Source organism: Macaca nemestrina, chromosome 6 (assembly GCF_043159975.1).
Source record: "Macaca nemestrina isolate mMacNem1 chromosome 6, mMacNem.hap1, whole genome shotgun sequence".
NCBI lineage: Eukaryota > Metazoa > Chordata > Mammalia > Primates > Cercopithecidae > Macaca > Macaca nemestrina.
In genome coordinates this window covers 54,697,818-54,716,847 of record NC_092130.1, presented here as the reverse complement: position 1 = coordinate 54,716,847, position 19,030 = coordinate 54,697,818, and the positions used below count along the sequence as shown (strand labels likewise).

General features: G+C 35.4%; 1 long non-coding RNA gene across 6 annotated transcripts in view; it reads right to left on the bottom strand.

Moving 5' to 3' along the window:
- LOC105463157 (uncharacterized) overlaps window positions 1–19,030 on the bottom strand; it is an 833,151-nt gene that overhangs the window by 236,496 nt on the left and 577,625 nt on the right. For 5 of the 6 annotated variants that reach the window (XR_011624711.1, XR_011624710.1, XR_011624712.1 and 2 more), the window contains 2 exons: window positions 15,449–15,712; window positions 11,193–11,294 (listed from right to left, as the gene is read on the bottom strand). This is a non-coding gene — a long non-coding RNA (uncharacterized lncRNA). The remainder of the gene's footprint in view (window positions 1–11,192; window positions 11,295–15,448; window positions 15,713–19,030) is intronic. The other variant, XR_011624714.1, reaches the window with a different exon arrangement.

Genomic DNA, 19,030 nt, shown 5'->3' with positions numbered 1-19,030 from the left:
CTGATCATCTGAGATTTGCTTCTGTCTACCATGTCTTCATAGCCCCTGCCCTGGGAAATCTTTGCTTCACATCTTGGGAATCAACTAGGGATTTCTTCCTCTCTTCATTCTGGTAGCCATAGATAATTTTCCTTTATTTACTCTAAATCTTGCTGAAACAAAGGAAGACTTGTAGTCATCTCAAGCTCTCGTGATCTAGGAACATTTGCTCTCTCCTGAAGCCTTCATAGTACTGCTGAGTCCTCTCACAATTATGGGTAGAATGCAGACCTTAAGTCCTTCTGCCTTAGAGACTCAAATGCCATGGAGTTAACCCCCTTTCTGAAATCATCACCTTTCCCACTGCCTGCCAGGATTTCCACTGCAAAGAGAGGCAGAGTTGGGCTCTCTCAAAGGCTCTCCTTGCCTGATCCTGATGGCTCCCCTTTAACTCTTAGCATCTCATCCAATTCTTACCTCATTCTGTGAGGAGAGAAAGTGCTTTCATTCCTCCTGTCTTTCTCCTTTACTACTTTATGTTTAGTTTTTATAAACTACATTCTTACTTCACCAGACTTTGGTTCTTGAGATCAAAAGTGATTTTTATGTTTTATTTTGGAATCCAGAAAGTTTTTCTCAAGTTCCTGGCTCTTGGACTAAAAAGTGTGTATTTCAACCCTTTCTTTATTTGTTTGACTGGGTTTTTTTTACACAGCTATACTAAAAAAATCTGAATTCAAAGCTGAGCAAGAGCAATGATTGATTTGTTTTCAACTCTGTTAGTTCTTATTCTGAGGACAATGTGTAGAGAAAGCTGTTACTGATCCATGCCTGTCACTGATCCGTGACTGTTAGAGGAGAAGGTATGGGGGGAAAATCACATAGCTTAAACATTAGCCATCTACATATAGAAACTTTCCAGTGAATGTTTCCCTTTTGATAAACAGATGGATGGATGGATAGATGGATGGATAGATATATGGATGGACGGATAGATAGATAGATAGATACGACAGATAGATAAGATAGAAACACAGCCAGTCAGATAATATTAGAAATGGAAAAAGGAAGAGGATGGAGATACAACTCACATTTTTAAAGCATTTATACCCACAAGGATACTAGTGGATAATTATCATTATCTTTATGTCTCAGTTGAAAATTGAGGTTCAAAGATGTTAAACAGTTTGCCAAAGGTTACACAGGAAATAGATGATAAAATTAAGATCAAAGCCTTTGTCATTGTCATATCACAGTATGTATCAAATTAAACAATGTATATTCAAGATAATGTGGTAGATAAGTAGACAGCTAAATATAAGCCTTTTGGGTACTGAGAGAATGTTTACAGAAAATATGAATACTTCTTAAAATAAAATGGATTGATAGGAAGACATCTGTGAGTAATAATAATATTTGCCTGTTGGCATTAGCTGAAATTGGATGTTTGGTTCCAACATACATAAATTGTTATCATCATCAGATTTTTGTATGCTTCAGGAGGCTAGTTTCTCACCTTTAATGCAGAGAACTTTTCTGTAGCCTTTCCACCAGCCCTAGACCTGATATCCAAATGATGCTTTTCTGGATACCAATGGGGATTCAGGGGGTCTTAGGGGTCAACCACATTGCACTGAGATCAGGGTCAAGAAAGCAGAATGGGGTTCAGTGTTACCCCCAAGATTAGAAAAGGCAAATCCTTGAGGCAGAGAACAGGCTGACCAAACACAAAGTCCAAATCCAAAGGGCAGGAGCAATGCTAGAAATACAATTTCGGTTTGAGGCAGAAGATGGGTAGAAACTAAATTGAAAGTCAGTTTTATTACTCCAAAGTGTGGGCTCTGGGTACCATGACTATAGGTGCTAATTTTCCCAAGTTACTTGCCTGTTATCCCAGCATGATAATTAATTGTGCTGCTTTCTTTCTCAAAAGTGTCCTGGTTTACAGGAACTGTAGTGGCACCTGGATTGGAGGCAATTCTGTAGTCATCATATCCCTTCATGACCAGAAGCCATGTAGGAGCATTTCAAATATTCTAATTGCTTGGGGTTACAAGTTGAGTAGAAAGTCCAGGGATGACTTATAGTGCCTGGCTATGTTGGACGCTCAGATAGTATTAAAATAGCAGCAACAATGGCACAGTAACTATAACATCATTATTTGCATTTGTAATATGGAAATTAGGCTGTTCCATACTTAGCTTCTATTTAGAACCTCTCTCATTTATTAAATTTGTGTGCATAGCGGTTTGTACTACTATAATAAATGATTTTTGAGGTCAGTGACTCTGGCTTGTTCACCGTAGAATCTTTCAATTTTTAGCATAAATCTTTGCACATTGTAGGTATTCAATAACAGTAACAAAAACTCATCTTAACTATTTAGGCTAAAGAAAGTCCTCAGAGCTATACTGATTTTTAGATCAAATAGATTGTGCTTGCTCTGTTTCTTTGTATCCATACATAACTGTCATAGAGAGATAATAAGTTGTCCATAGCTACTGTTTGGGAGATTGCATCATTGACTCTGTTTTACAGATGAGGAATCTGAGGGTCAGAGATTTTATATAATTTTGCTTATGATAACCCAGGAATGTACTGACAGATCTGAGCTATGAGCTCCAAATATTCTGTTGCAAAGTTAAACCTTTATCTAAAGTACTGCCAATACATGGTGGAATATTTATGTAAATGATTTTTTAAAATCTGTCTGGGGAAATCTGACGATGAATTTCATACTTTTTCAGTCTACTAGTACTGTAGTATTCATAGTCTCCCTTTGCATAAAATTTATGCTAGACTCTCTTCTTTAAAGCATTGTGTCTTCCAAAAAATCTTAGAATTAGTACAACAATAAACAATACATTCATGATCCTGTGATACTTTACAAGTTAAAAACAAACACATTTGTCGATTTAACAATTTTGCACCAGTATATTACAAAACTCTCTCTGGATATTTTCAGGATAACAATCTTTGAAAGTTCTTATGAATAGATTGCTGAATTCTTATGGATTCATTGCTTCATGTGCTGTTAAGACCTTATGGACCGAATAGTTTATTATTTTCTTGTACTGAAATCTACTTACTTAGCAAACCCATCAAGTAACAACAACCATAACAAAGTAACAAAACCATACTTTAGCTCATTAATAAAGAATATCTTAAGGGCTTACTGTTACAGAGAATTATGGTAATATTTAATTCTAAAACATACAAGCATATAAAATAAAAATAGTAACCTTGTATAGATGTAACCATCATTGAATGTGAGCTTTATTTAATCGGTATAATTTTACCCTCACAATTTTTTGGTCAGGAAATAAATATCTAAATAAATACTCAGAAGGTTAAAGGCCATACAAATTTCAAAAATACGATGTTTCCAGTGCCTTCCATCTGAAAATTAGTATCACACAATAAGTAACCTTATTACATTACAAAATCCTAGAGGCTTTGCATTGTGTTTGTAGACCTATGTTTGTGTCCTGGGTATGTAGCATGGGTCACTCAATGATTCTTATTGATTAACTCAATGATCCATGTTTTTTAAAACATGTATTTGACTAGATTTAAATAATATTGGATCAGACAGCCAATGCAGTGTATCTTAACAAGTGTCCAGTCAATTTAGTAAAATTAAACAATTGGTAAAATGCCAGTCAATTCAAATAGTTGTTTATCCGGTATAGATAGGCTTTCAACTCTACCCTATTTCTGGATCCCTGATAGACACAACCAAACTTGAGCTTAATTATTAGTCCAGTTGAAATGCTTCTTAGGAAGCCTACCTTTCTAGAAAACTCATTTTCAAATACATCTTAGATAAAATTATATTTAACACTTCTAGACCAGCTGACATTAAAAATTCAACATCCCAATTTTATTAAAGAAATCATAACAAAATTTTTCTTTGTTTAAAATATGAATTTCCAGTCTCTTAAATGTTTAATGAGAGTCTGAAAATCAAAGATTAAAAGGAAACACTTTCAGAAACAACATACCAGAAAGACCAGGTCAAACCTTTGATGTTATACTTTGTTTCACTCCATGAACAGAAAATTATTTTCGACATGAACAAATGTATAAAATACTATTTTTATCAGAAAACCTTAACCTGTAGGAAAGTGAAACATATTGTTTAACCTTCGTGTGTTTAGAATTCTATAATACCAAATAGAAATGTGTTGTCTTTGCTAGAGTTTCATATTTTTAGGCAGAATGGGAAAGCAAAATTCATTTGTCCTGCTATGACAACCAGCTTCTTTGTCTAATTTTCGTTTGTTTCTTTGGCAGCTAAAACACCTTGAAATTACCTTCTCCAGCATGGAAGAATGATTTTTTTTCCCCTACCTCTAGCTGTCAGAGTGATTAGAATTTTAATTAGCAAAGTAGAGTGCAGAGAGGAAAAAGACAAAAAAAAAAAAAAGGCACAAAAGATTCTCAATTGGAGGAGAAACAAAGGGGCAACTGAAGCTGCCTAACAGCTTGATTGTCACTCCCGTGATTCCCCTCCATCCTGGATTCCCAGTGACTGAGCACACTGCCGTCCCTTAGCCCCACACCAGCATGGGATGGCAAGGATGCTGTGGATTATTATTCATAATTGTCACTCAAAGTAAAGTGAGGCTCCTAAAGTACCCAAGCTCTGAGCAGCTCTATTTCAATGCCACTATCAGTCTTTTTAATCTACTCTCAGTGACCTACTGTGTATCACAAGTCCAACCACAAAAGGCAGAATCCACTAAGTATTCATACAAATAAACACTCTTAGGTTAGCAATAACACCCTCAAGTTTCAAAGACACTCCTTCATATGCAGTGTGAGACGTGACAGATATCTTTAATCAAGGAGACATTCAAGAAATTTGAAAAATGTATTTGTTGTTAAATGTTTCATTAATTGACTGTCTACGAGTCAGAATATTTCTAAAAAATCTAAGACAAACCAAAGTAGTCTAATTTAATTGCAATAGTTATATCTCTATCGTTTGTCTAGTATCTATCTTACTGCAATAGTACTATGTGTGTATTTGTGTATGCATGTACAAGGAACATATATTTATCTGTCTCTCAAATCCGTTTTAGAATTAGCTATGGAAAGTCACAGAATATCAGAGTCCCTTGATTTCAAGAGTTACCTGACTTAGGTTTGATCCTGGCTCTGTCTATGCTGGCTGGATGACTTTACAAACCTTCTTAAATTCTCTAAGCCCCAGTTTATCATCTGTTAAAAGTGGAGAACATAAAATACATGCCATGGAGATATCATAGAGAATGCGTCATTGAGACAATGAATATAGAATTGTAACAATAATAATAAATATACACAAATAACTAAAAGTAGATTATAAGTAATGTGATAATTGCTTTGTAAGAACAAAGGGATATACATTTAAACTGAACTGTGAAATATAGGAGAAATATTGATAGGCCAAAATAGGAGCTGATAATTTCAGAAATAAATACGATTACAAAAGGGCAAGCATAATTTGAGGATGGTGAGTAATCTAAGAAATGTAGTGATCATAGGAACCAATAGTGGAAAGAGAAATTTGGTACAGTAGGCTGGCAGGGAAATATGATGTAATCTGAATTCTATGTCAGAGTTCTTGGGACTCCAGCCTGTGTGCAATAGAATGTTTTAGAGGAAGGGCATGACATGAATGATCTTATGTCCCATAAATATTATCTGATATCAGTGTGTACTATGGATGAAGGCAGAAAAAAACAGTTAATAATCAAAGTGAGAGGAAATTGAACTCTGATGGTGGTAACTGCCACATACAGAAAATAATAATGGAAGAACTATTACTAGAAAAGTGGGACTTGACATCACATTGGGCAACAGAGCAAGAGAGAAGAAGAATCAATGATAAGTATAACATTTCAAGCCTAGGAGGTTTGGAAAATGTCATGCTATTTGTACACATAGATATTACTGCAGTTTTCAAAACAGCAAAAAAAAGTTTTAAGGGAATAATCAAAGCCTTTGAGTTCACAATTGCAGAATGGAGTAATATCAGAATCATGTGACAAATATTGTTCCAACCAAGCTGCTGCCAGATGGGATATAGGTTCTCCTGTGAAACTTAATTACTTCATTCTTACCACTTAAATCCCATTTATTGGATTCATTTTTAATTGATTACTAAGGACCACTGAAGACATTGGGAGAATCCAACTTAATTTTCAAGTTCCATAATGTGTAATATTTCCTTATTTTTAAAATAAATCTAAGTTACTAGTATTCTTTTTACTAAACCTATAATTTAATGTGGTAGAATTTGTTTATATATTGACAGTGGCATTAATTTGGAATTCATACACTTAAGATGTTGCAAAATACTATGTATTTATTCTCTATCACAGAAAATTGAATTAAAAATAGATGCATTACAGACAAATACCAATGTACAACCACCTAGCCAAAATTGTTCTATTTTCTAACCATTATGAGGAACAAGTGATTCAAATTCCATTTTCCATACAATTTCTATCTCAGTTGAAATCTGGGCTAAAGAGTTAAAACCAGAAGGCTTTCAACAAATGGATCATTGTCCAAGTTCTAGTGAATGTGCTACTGGTGTAACAAATTGGTTTGCTGCCCTTTTGTCTGGTAACATAACGCATGACATATTTGTAATTTATGGAAATCAATCCACAGAGAATTTTTAGTTTCATGTAATTATAGATCACTGCAAGATCTAAATAAAGGTGAAGAAAAGGTCTTTGGGAAAGTAATGGCACACTGTTGATAAAAAACAAAAAGCAAAGTTCAAAGCACTGATCCATGCAATGCATCTTTAAATACTGGTAAGAGGCCAATAATTACAGTTAAAGTAAGTTACCAGCTGTGTTTTACTGCACACATTTAAGGCACCATTGAAACTGCAACCCTATACTCAAGAACATAGGGAAAAAATCACAACACCAAATCTATCACCTAGTTAGAAATTGTAATAGTGCTTGTCAATTTCCATCTTCTTTTCTTAAGTGGTATTTATATCAGGTAGTTACCAACCCAATCAGATGATCTCTTTTTAGCAGTAAGTTCAGCCTCTACCTGACTGAACAGTGTGAGCCAGCTCTGCTTTCAGCAGATCTCAGTTCAAAGCCTGACTGTGTCACATAATAAAAGTGTCACACTGGGAAAGCTACTCAAAACCTCTGCGCACACATTAGGATTTTGAGGTGCTTTGAGGATTAAATGTGGTAATAAGTTTCAAGTGCTCTGAAGGGTGCCCAATACATACTAAGCTCTCAATAAATGTTAGCATGTTTGTTATATCATTATTATTATTTTAGAGGGAGGATTAAAGAGGGAATGTATCTGTCATGTCTCTCTCTCTCCTCTTTCCTGTCTCCAATTTGATAAAGATTACCCCAATAGGAGTTAACTCCCCTGCACTTTTGTGTTGGTTACCTAATTCCTTGGGCAGCATATGGAAAAGTCAGCTTTTTTGACCTGTTTTTGCTAAAATAGCCACGTTACACTTTCTTCTAGTTCCTAGGAAATGCCAGGCTCCAACACATAGATTGCTCCTTATGTGTAGAAAACTCCATCTCGTTGCTTGCTTACTTTTATTCATACTCCGTGTCCCAGCCTAGACATTCCCTCTCCCAGGAAACTTTCTCTGATGCATTTATCAGATAATCAAACACTCTTCTACCTGCTCCCAGAGCAGGGGCTCCTTCCTCTTAGCACCCTCCATTCCTCAGTGTAAAATTTTTATTGCCTGTCCTGTAGGCTCCCAGGTGATTTCTGTAAGAGCAGGGACTGTGCTTATTTTGCTTATTGCTATATCCCTAACATCTACTACAATGCATCACAAACAGAAGGCATTCAATAGGTATTTGTAGAACAACTGTATGCAGGACTCTTGTGGTTATTAAATAATATTAAAATGCCTGCCATAACTTAACATAAATTAGGTACTCAACTCTCCACTCTCAATACCAGAACTTAGTATGTGCTTAGGTACATAGTATCCTCATTTTCTAATACTCATTCTCAATAATTTTTTTCCTGACACCAATTTGGCATCTATTTGTGCAACATATTTCCACATGTAATTATTTTACCTACTAGCCTTAACTTAGCCCTTTTCTCCCTCCTACTCAATAAAGAATATAAAAATACAAACAAGAGTAATTCTATTATTAGGGATAATCTAACTTGTACAAGCTAGTATATCATAGGATATATCAGTTAGGATAGATTTAAACAAAAAGTTTCTCACTCCCACTATACGAAATTACTGTTGTTCAAAGTTTTATTACAACCTGATATGGGGACTAGAGTTGAGGGAGTAGGCACTATCTACAACATTTCTGGTCATTGTTATGAAAAGAACAAAACACCTCTGAACTGTTCCACAGTGGCATCAAATGATCCAGCCCAAGTGGAAAGTGACACTTGGCACTTTCACTCATAAATTACTGAACAGAAAGTCACATGATCCCATTCAACCATGTAGGAGTCAAGAAGTACAACCTTACTATATGCTTCATAAGTGGATGAATAAAAACAGTCAGCAATTAAAGCTAATGACTACTACATAATCAAACTTCAATCCTTTAACTATTATAGTAAATATAACCATTCTCTGAAAAAAACAGTAATGTATTAATATGTCACGTTTCTAAAAATGCTCTATAGTTCTCTCTTCCCTAAATTAATATCTCTAGACCAAAACTGAGTACCAAATTTGTCTAAGCAAAATAGTAAATAAAAGCAGGCAGGCACAAATGTGGAAGGAAGGAAGGAAGGAAGGAAGGAAGGAAGGAAGGAAGGAAGGAGGGAAACAAGGAAGAAAGGAACGAAGGAGGGAAGGAGGAAGGAAGGAAGAAAGATGAAAGGAAGAAGGGAAAGAAGGAAGGAAGGAAAGAAGCAAGGAAGAAAGGAAAGAAGGAAGGAATGAAGGGGAGAGAGAGAGAGAGGAAAAGAAAAGAAAAAAGAAAAGAAAAGAGAGGAGAGGAAAGGAGGGGAGAGGAGAAAGGGAGGGAGGGAAGAAAGAAAATGAGGGAGGGAAGGAAGAAAGGGAGGGAGGGAAGAAAGGAGAGAGATAGAGAAGGAAGGAAAGAGATAGAGAAGGAAGGAAAGAAAGAAAAAGTAGTCCAAGAAAGTATTACCCAATAAATAACCAACATTCTAACCTAGAGTTTAAGATGAACAATTCCCAAGACAACTATCATGGACATTTAAGTTTAAAGATACCATGGCAATTAGCATTTCTTCCAAGGAAATTAAAACTTCACATTTCTTCCAAGGTTATCTCTTAGACACAGCACACTCAAGCTGGATAGTTGCAGACTGTTTAATAAAGGAACTATTAACAAAAATGTGGGCAAGTTTGGGAGAAACCAAATACCTGTGCAGATTCCTGAGGCCAGCAAGAGTGGTGAGTCATTTAGCTCTCTTCAGCATGAATGGGCAAGAAGAGGGAACAGTTAAACAAGCCAGCAATAAAGAGCTGTATAGAGAGACCTACATGATGAAAAGCATGACCTTTGGTAAAGGAATGCTGACAACTTCCAGTGACCCCACAAGGAGGAAGCTGGAAGAATAAATACCCTAGCTATATTCTCATCCTACGGCCAATTCAACCAATAGTCCCACTGGCCAACTTGTAGCCAGGGTATAATGCAGCCTATGGATGAAATCTTTCTAGTTCAGTCTTCTAAAGCAAAAAAATGAGGAGGAAAAATGATGGTGAGTAAATCAGGGATGCAACCAGAAGATATACACAGCTTATAAATTTTAGCTGTCCTTTAATTTGCCAAAATGTAGAGTACTTCCTTCCCCAGCTGCTGCCCAAACTCAGTGTAGATCACTGGGTATGAGAATTTAATATCACTTGATACCCAAAGTGTTTCTCTTAAGAACAGACCTCCTCTTATGTAACATCTACCTTGATTTCACAGCATTGCCTCTTAAGAACTGATCTCAGTTTTCTAGGAACTTTTGACACTTGATGATGTTGCCATTTTCAGTGATAGGAAAATGATGTTTGCCAATAGATATAATTACAAAAGAAAGGTATATGTGTCATTTGTTCCTCATGCTGTCAATAACAGAGAAGTTTGTTAACACCTGGCAGAGAAACTGAATCTGTACTCATGGCTGGCTGAATTGGGGCAGTGGTTTAAAGACATAAGCCAGGCTGGGAGGCGAGTTAGACAAAACCTAATTCAATAGCAAATAATAGTGATTGGAAGGGATTCCACACCAGCATGTTGCCCCAGAGAGAGATAAACATAGAATTAAAAGTCCTTGAACAGGTTTTTGCACTTTTCCTCACTTTTTATTTCTCTAATAAAAAGTGGTTACAGGTGCCTGGGCAGGTAGATGGCACCTTTTAAACAAGACATGTATTTTAAATTACTGGTCAAAAAAAAAAAAACACAAAAAGTTTTAAGACCAAGTGATATCAACCTTATTCTCTTGTATCCCCAGTTGCCTACCAGGTTGCTTTCTAAGTCACTGTTCTTAACACTGACTTCGAAAGATGTGGATTCCAACACATCCTCCAATTAGGAAGAATAGTGTGCTGATAAGCCCACATGTAAATACATAAAAATGCCACTGGTTGTTTTCCAAAAAAAGATAAAACATTTTTATAATTTTTATTATAGCTGATGAAGACGTGTGGAGAACCAGAATTTATGCATTTTATGACAATATATAGGCCAGGTTTTGAGCCCTGGCTGCTTATTAGAATCACCAACAGAGCCTTTAAAAATATCCATGTCCTGACTCAACCTCCAGCCATTCTGATGTGAATGGTCTGATATAGGATAAGCCATTGGTATTTTTTAAAAGCTTTGTAGATGATTTTAATGACATTCAGGGTTGCAAACCACTATATACAGAAATGGGATTTTATCAAGTTTCTTAGACTGTTCTTTAGATATTTATTTAAAAGGCAAAGAAGATAGAGCTATTCAGTAATCAAGAATCATGTCAAGATTTGAAAAGATTTTTTTGAAGACAGGAATCCTGGGAAATTTTCACAATTATTTGATGAAGGCAATAGAAAATGTTTACACGCGCAAACTTTTATGACAACTTTGAGTTTCATCTCTACCATTTCCTGATTTTATAGTTTGAGAAAGCATTCTCATCTATAAAAATAAATATAATATCTACCTTGTGGAATATCTGCAAAGTTGTGTGTGTGTTAAATGGAGCGATATATGTAAATCACTCACCAGATAGCCATTGTTCAGTAATTGACAGATTTCTTTTTCAGGCGCAACCATGCTCCAAGCCCAATTCCTTTCCAGGTATGCCTGTGTAATCCTGATAGCTACCTACAAACAAACAAACAAATAAATCCTAATAGTAATTTAAAAAAGCAAAGGAGCTTATCAAAATTTGTGATCAGAACAGAAAACTACGGCAGAAATCCAGCTATCATTTTCATGATGTACTCGATTATTCAGAAGCAAGTTTAGTTGTTAGCTTCCATATTTCTAAAATACACCACTTTGGTGTAGACTGGTTTGTATATACAGAAAACATATAGAAATTTTATTTCAAAAGATATTAAGACATTGTATTCCAACCCTGAAATTCTAAAATGAGGCCACCCTGAAAAAAAATCCAAAAGAAACATAAACCTTGTAACATATTGAAAGATTATCTCTGATCTGATTTTCACAATTTGAGAAGTGGTTTTAAAAACCCCAAAGAGCAGCTTTTTCCAAAGAAAAGCACTTGTGTTATAACCTTCCTTCCACAAACTAAATCCAGAAAGGCCACGTCAAACTTTATTAAAACTCTCAGCCACATGGAGATGGTTGCTTAGACCTTGAGCCCTGCACATTGTACAAATAGTTTTAGTTAAGTCAATAAAAGACCTCCTAGGCCAAGGTCTTTTAAAAGTTATAACCGGAGTGGGAGGTACACTACCCATTTCTCCAGCCTCTAAAAATATATCCTTGTAGAACAGTCTCTCTGTAAGACAGATCTGTTTGCTCCAGTTTCCCCCTGCTCTATGCCTCATGTGGGAGTACTTGCAAATAGAGCGCCTGGAGGGATCAACACAGTTTTTTAAAGCAAACATAACACAAGTGCTATTCATGGGTTACACACTCCACAGCTGTAATACGAAATGTGTAGGAGCAGCCCCTAATGGCATTCAAATCATGTACTAACAGTTCTCAAGTGTCAGGTGTTTTTCATTTTCTAGCTAGGGGTAGAGATATTCACGTGCTGATTTCCTACACTGAACAGCTTTGTAACCCCCGCAGAGTGAAGGCGCACTGTGTTTCTGAGTCTCTATTATGTCAGATGAATGCCACAGTTAGAGGCCGGAAAGGACATGTGATCCTAGTTTAGATTCTTTTTTTTTTTTCCAGCCATCTCTCAGCATTTCAGTGGTATGGATTTTATGTGTACACATGAAACTGAAAACGCATAGAGCATGTATCAATGTTAAATTTCACATGAAAGACTGAGGACACATACTTTTCTATCTGGGTATAATTTAATACGTCTGTAGACACTTTGATCTTATTGAAGGTTTGTGTTTTCAAAATGGCCTCTTGCAGTGCCCCAGATGGCTGCCTGTCAAACCCAGGCATCAAGCTAACTATAAATAGTGTGGGTTCTCACTGGAACAATGAGGTTTGCATTATACATGCTGAGGGAATTAAGATACATTTTACTTTTTAAAATCTTTTTTTACTTTAAATATGACTTGGTCATAGAATAACATAATATTAAAAGCTACTTTAGAAATACCAAAAGGTACATTTATTACATATGGTGTATCAATACTTTCAGATTAGCATTAAAGAGTATATTTGAAACTATGTTTTGGACTGGACATTCACCATTATAATATTATCTAACTATTTTGGATACAGTAAAATCTAAAACATTTGTACCAAACACTTTTTTCATTACATTCTCAGTTGTATATTCTAAGGCTATTCAGTCCATTTGTTCCAAATTCATTTCTATTAACCTCATTAAGATAGTGCTTTGTAAACAAAACTCTTGACATGCAAGATGGTCTCTTTAAAGCCATTTATCTTAATTTCAGAGGTGACTGGAACTTTAGGTTAAAAAAACAGTTTCCTTCAGTGTTGAATTTTAAACATCTCCTTTAAGGGGAAATGAACAAAATTATTTGTTGTCTGAACACAACATGGGTATGTATTTACTACCTCATATTCAGTTAAACACATATAAAAGAAGGCATTTCATAGTGTTTGAAAAATTGCTGAGTCAATTATGTGAAAAGTAGCTATGTAAAGGTGCTATATCCATCCCTAATTTTGGTTAAAAATTATGTATTCAAATGATCGTGAAAACACACTTTCCAGGATAAATGAAAATCTTTTCTGGTGTTTTTTGTTTTTTGTTTTGTTTTGTTTTGTTTTAATAACCAATGTCTATTTTGCAATCCTTTTTTTCTAGTCCTAAGCAAGCTGGATCCCTAAGAAGACAGGAGATACATGTACTAAATAATCAACCACTCTGTTGGCAAATGACAGCTATATCATACCTGCATCTTATAAACAGCTTTAATCACAAGATAGTAAAAATGTGAACCAGAGGAAAAAGTAACATGTAATCTTGTACAGCTGTCTGCATGTAACTAAAATCTACATTCTGTGAAGGTAGAAATAGTGATTTGGTAAGGACTGGGATAGAATTCACCTGACATTTGAATAACAACATGGCCGCCAGCACAAGGAGACGTGGTAAGTCTTCCTCACTGCCCCATCCGCATCCCAGAATCACCCACTTGCAGGCATCAGGAATGGAGAATATCCACAGTGTGGTAGAATCTCCCAGCACTGCTCCTTTCTGGCTTTGAAATCTTGGGCAAGTTAATTAACCTCCCAAAACTGTCTCCTCACATCTAAGGATAACTAAGTTTTATACCAACATTTGCCTACTGGTTATAAGGAATTGACACAGTATATGCAATGTGTCTATCACCAAATAATTGAAAAAATAAATAAATATTATTATTTTGAATTAAGTAAGTTTGCCTTCTGACAGTTATGCTATGAACTATCCCAGAATAGATGAGAGAAGAGATAGAATCACCCTAAAGATATATTTGAGGGTATCTTTATTAAAAGCAGTGATGTCTTAATCACAAGAGAGATTGGTCCAAGTGAACTGTTCAAAGGGGCTGAATTTTATTCAGCAGAAATCCTTCATGAGAAGACTGGGCTAGAAAAGTAAAAACAGAGCCACACAGTTTGTTGTCTTGAAGGAGAGGGAAGGGAGATTTGGTGGAGCTGTTGAGTCTTCAGATTATTACAGACTTCTAGTCAAGATTTGCTTGCACTATGAGTACTAATATGTACATTACCGTCTATCCATGTACAGTCATGCACTACAGACAACATTTTGGTCAACGACAGGCCACATATCCCATGGTGCTCCCTTAAGATCCTAATGGAGCTGAAAAACGGCTATCACCTAGTGACGTCTTGATGATCCTGACCCTGTATAGGCCCAGGTTAACGTGTATGTCTGTGTCTTCATTTTTAGCAAAAACGTTTAAAAAGTAAAAAAAAAACATTCTAAAAATAGCAAAAAGCTTCTAGCATAAAAATATTAAAAATATTTTTGTGCAGCTGTATAATGTGCTTGTGTTTTAAGCTAAGTACTATTACAAAAGAGACAACGTTTTTTAAAAAATTCAAAATTATAAAGTAAAAAAGTATAGTAAGCTAAGGTTAATTTATTATTGAACAAAGAAAAATATTTTAATAAACGTAGGGCAGTCTGGCTGTTCTGCACAGTGTTTATAAAGTCTATAGTAGTGCATAGGAAAGTCCTAGGCCTTCACATTCACTCACTACTCACTGACTCACCCAGAGCAACTCCCAGTCTGGCAAGCTTCATTCATGCTAAATGCCTATACAGGGGTATCATCTTTTATTTTTTACATCATATTTTTTTCTGTATGTTTTTTATGTTTAGATGTGTTTAGATACACAAATACCACTGTGTTACAACTACCTACAGTATTCAGTATGGTAACATACCGTATAGGTTTGTGCCTAGGAGCAATAGGCTATACCATATAGCCTATGTGTGTCACAGGCTGTACCATCTAGGTTTATGTAAGTATGCCCTATGACGTTCACACAATAACAAAATTGCCTAATGATGCATTTCTCAGAAAATATCCCCATCAATAAGTGACCCATGAGTGAACTTAGAACACAGGAGAGGAGTAACATGACTCCTGTCAGAAAGTTAATAGAATGTGTGGAAAATTAATAGCATGGTGATAGTTTCAAGCAGCATAGTGAATATTTATCATTATTTTAGATAAACTGGATTATGAACTCACCTGCTCAGTGAAAATTTTCTTTTGAGGAATTTCACTTTGTATGAAACTCAGCAGTGGCTGCCACTCATTATAGAACCTGAGAAGATTAGAAATTCAATTTCCCAGCATTCTTTGCAGTACTGGCAGGTGACTTACCATCTACAAATCAGAGACATAGATCTGGAATCTTGTACAGGGGTACCTTCTCCTTGGTAGTGGTGGCCACAGCAGTGTCAGGATGATGGGGTCCTTGGAGGGTGAGAAGTACTATGAGGTGATAAGTGAAGCATCTAGCTCTGTCCCAGGGCAATGGCTAACTCTCCAAACCACTGCTGTGGTGTGCAGGTAATTATTTCCATATATTCATCCTCCATGCTGGTTCTTCAGTCTCATCAAGGTTTCAATGAGCTTCATAATAGCCTTTAGGGAAATATGTTTTATATGTAAAAGTTGGATCCTGTTGCTTGTAATAAGGACCCTTATTGATACATAGGTCTTATGTCACATAACTTAGAATGCCCATGTCAAATTCCTGAATGCACTGTTTAAATTGTCTTTATTTTTTTGCTTGTTTGTTTGTTTTCCAAGTAATCACACTACCTGGCACACTTTAGTTGTTGAATGCTTACTGAATAAGTGATTTATTTTTATTTATTTCAGTTTCCCTTTTCACAAGAGGGAGAAGATATACAGTGCAAACTTCATACTTTCTATTTATCTTCTAAAGGGATCTGTAATTGTTTCAGGTGTATATCATAGAGCTAAATATAATTACCTTAAAATAGGCCTTTTTGTTTCCTGAAATTATATTTTGTAACATATATTGGTCTCTTTGGAGAAAACTACTGATATGGCTATGTCTGAAAAACAAATCTCTTCTGTGTTCTCTAATTCCCAGGGTGGAAAATTTTGAGCCACTATTGTATAGTATCTGATGACAAATCTGTACCACTTTTTCTTTTTTCTTTTTTTTTACGTTAGGTAGAAAAGAGCTCCAAATGGTGCCAAGGGAAAAGCAACCCATGGTATAAAAAGCCAATAAAATGGCATTTTTGGCTTAAGAGTTCAGATGCTAACTTTGAATTTGGAATCATTAATGATTTAAAATATGTCACACTAACTTTTGTCCAAAGATAAAATTCTTAGATAATGACTGCCAATTTGGGAACACACCATGCAAGCACTTGACATGTATTATCTCAATGTTCACAGTAGTCCTGCAAATGGGATTATTAACATTTTACTATTGAAGAAATAGAGTTTCAGGGAAGCAGAGGAACTTACTTCAGATTGTGTTGTTAGAAGGTTACTGAGCCAGGATTTGTAAATGAATCTATCTTAATCCATTCTCCTCTACTACACTGGCTCCGTAGATTAGTAGAAATAAACCCGGCCTTTCAATAAAGCCTTTCATTTTATAGATGGGGAAATAAACCTGAGAGGATCAAGACCACGTCCCTCTCCTAGAACAGCTCCATATGCATGGAAGAGAAAATAATGAATGATTTGTTAGAAAATGATTTTTTTAAATTATTTTAGTGTTCAAATTAATTACATATATTTACAGCTGCTATTCCTATTTAGTTCTTTCTCAAGCACTTAGTACAATCTTCATAGTTCCTGATAAGAAAATGATTGAGTACTATAATGTACTATAGCACAAATATCTAGGACTTTATAGTTATTAGATTAAACAAATGGTAAAGTAGTAAATATTAGAATTATAAACAAAATAAAATGAACTATTGGGCAAATGTGGCAGAAGAGGCCTTGGTATTTTGAATCAACTAAAGAGAAAAAGTAAACAAAAGCAAGTTCTGTATTTTATTTAATGATTTTGGGTGATGTTAACAAAAATGAAGTTAAGGACTGGGAAGTAACAACTTGCCTTAATTTATAGATCAAGATGATTTGCTCTATATCGGGACTTACTTTAATTATATCTAAAAAGACTTATTTATATCTAAAAGGCTATTTTTTTCCACCAGATAACCTCACTTGTGAAGATCTGAATTAATCAGAAATCTTCTAGTCACTATCCCCCCAAATACACACACACCCACACCCACACATACACACACACACCCACACACACACATACACACATATGAGACAACATGTGGTTCTTTTCTCGATTGGTGACTTTGGAGCTTCCTATGCATGAGTGTGAAGGCTCCAGGACAAGTAAAGGAACTACTCAAGTTATTCTTCCTGGTACCAGGAAATCCTCCAAAACTGTCTGTAGTTGTCTCTAAGGGTGGAAGTTGACAAGACTGGCAGCTCTTGAAAGACAGTTTTTCTGCCTTTTAACTAAAAGAAAAATAAGATGTAATTTCTTCTTTACCAGCCATCCCATTCCACTACAATTATAAGGCTGATTGAACACTGAAGCTGGCTACAAATTGTGGGGAATCACCATCCCAGCAGACATTTTAAAATGTAACAGAAACCCATTCATTTTTCAGTGGTTAACTATTGGTATTCCTGGAAGCAGCAGATTGGACCAGGTGACCTCTTGGATAGACTTTGTTGTCCTGTGATGTCATGGAATTAAATGGCTAGAAGCTTGGAGGAATACAAAATAAGTCCAGCTCCGATCTTTAGGATGACATGGTGAGACCAGGTGTGACTGTATTAATCAGCATGTGGCAAAAATGCTCGTGCCTGCTAATGAGATGACAGTGGCTGTGTTGTGCAAACTGTCATGATTGAAGCATTCCTGCCTGGCACTGATGCCCTTGGGCACTTGTCCAATCTCCATGTGTCCATCTCCAGCAGCGGCTGAGCAGGAGGACAGTAACTTTGGAGATGAAATTCATGTGCATAAAATCGCTCTAAGACTATTACTTCCAATCACTGAAAAATTAGTTCTGTGAAACATACTTAAGAACAAAATTCTAGTCCAGAGTGGAATAAGATTAAAATATAAAGACTAGTTTCTGTAGCCACATAAGGGCTCCTTTATAATAGCCAAGAGAGAAAGAAATTAATGTTCTTGCCATCGTGTCCCTGTAGTGTTCTATAACTTGCAAAGCTTGGGCTGAGGGTTTTAAAATATTGCATATTAAATCTTGCTGAACATTAGAAATAAACTAATGAAAACAGAATGCTGTATTTTGTATCTATAATTTCCTTTCATAGAATACTGTCTTATTTTAGAAAGGGCAGAATAATCCCATAATGAAACTATTTATTACACCATTCTATTTTCATAACATCCTTTTTCTCATTGCCTTTTATATAAATGAGAACTAAATAAAATGCTAGTTAAAAATATACATTTTGCTTTAATATATAAAGAGACAAAACTATTCAATTCAATGAGGTAGGATGAAGCATTAACCTTTGAAGAGTAAGGGTTCATTGACTGAGGATTGATGGAGTGATTCTGTGTTTTATCAGATCACTTAAGCCAAAATGGAATGTAAGTTAATTGGCTATTTGAAAACATTGCAAAGACAGTTTCATGGTTTATAAAGCACACATTTCCATTATTATCAGTTTGATCAAGGTAAAGTTATTTTACATTGTTTTTACATACTTTTACAGTATAGTAACAGAAATATATTATGTAAAGATAGATGTTTTCAACATTGCTTCTTTGTGAAAAATTTACAACTCAGGATACACATTAAAATATTTAGCTCTAATGAATCATATGGATGAAATAACACTGTTGTAGTTTAATTATAAGGAAAATACAATTAAAGATGCTAAGATTTCACATGTGTATACAAA